Raw genomic sequence first — 1,230 nt, 5'->3', positions numbered from 1 at the left:
GGGCAATCCAGTTATGTGTAGCCCCACCAGTGGTCTTTGTGGCTGATTGTGTTCCTGCACATGGGAGCAGCAGCCATGTTGGGCTGGCTTGACTGTTCTTCCTGTGCATGCTAGCAAGACAGAGTGCCTGCAGAAGTCAGGGGCGCTGCAAGCTGAGGCAGTTTCAAGACTTGAATTCTCCTCTCCCAGTCAGACTGTACAAGGCTGTTCTTGGGCTTCAGGGAGTTGATCAGTGTATTTCATTGGTCTTCAGAGCAGGCAGATAAGAGGGTGACTGCACAGTACCCAGTTGTTAGCAAGGCAAGAGGATGATCCCCAGATGAAGTGGTGGCCATTAGGGTGCTTAAACGTTCAGAAGCCATTCCAAGGTCGCTTGCAGCAATATATGCATCAGTTAAGCATGTATGACCTTTGTCTTCCTTTCCCTTTGATAGCCAGTTGGCTGTATTTCTATCCTCAAATGTGTGGCAGAGCTGGTGCAGCTCCAGTTTGCTACTGAGTCACTGTTGCAGCAGTGCACTCCCATGAGCCTGTCTGAGCTCTTCTCCACTCTTACTCCTCACTCCCAGCTAGGGGAGCATGATGAAACAGCTGGTAGAACTGGCTCTAGGCTCCTCTCTTCATGTGAACCCATCCAGAGTGCCTTTAGTCTGGCCTGAGCTTGGGATGCCTTTAAGAAAAAGAGAAGGAGCACATATTTTAAAATTGTAATGATACAGAGATTAGCATGACCCCTGCGCAAGGATGACACACACATTCGTGAAGCGTTCCATATTTTTGGAGTGGAGGAGTAGCCTAATGATTGATGCAGTGGGCTTTGATCCTTATGATCTGGGTTCGATTCCCACTGTACCTCTGTGTGACCTTGGGCAAGTCACTTAACCCATTGCCCAGGTTCAAAAACTTAGATTGTGAGCTCTCTAGGGACAAAGTACCTGTATATAATGTGTACAGTTCTGCGTACGTCTAGTAGTGCTATTGAAATGATTAGTAGTAGTAGTAAAAAGGGGTGCCCTGTTTCATCAGTACTTTCACATTCTGCCCTGTACTCTTTCTAACCCTGGTCTGTATCCTCCCTTGAAAAGAGCCACAGGTGATGTGTTGCAAAGTTGCCTCCTCAGAAGGCACTGAGACCTTGGTAGGAAGGTTAGTTGGGAGAGAGAGAGTGAAAAGCTGGTAACTCTTACTTTATAGGGCTTCTTTTTTGAATAGCCCTTAGTGGGCCATAAG

General features: G+C 47.5%; 1 pseudogene; it reads left to right on the top strand.

Annotated features, from left to right (window-relative positions):
• Positions 1 to 666: 666 nt before the first annotated feature.
• Positions 667 to 779, top strand: LOC115463909 (annotated as a pseudogene).
• Positions 780 to 1,230: the final 451 nt, after the last annotated feature.

This window comes from Microcaecilia unicolor, chromosome 2 (genome assembly GCF_901765095.1).
Source record: "Microcaecilia unicolor chromosome 2, aMicUni1.1, whole genome shotgun sequence".
NCBI lineage: Eukaryota > Metazoa > Chordata > Amphibia > Gymnophiona > Siphonopidae > Microcaecilia > Microcaecilia unicolor.
Note: the sequence above shows the minus strand (reverse complement) of the source record. Positions and strands in the feature narration are given on the sequence as shown.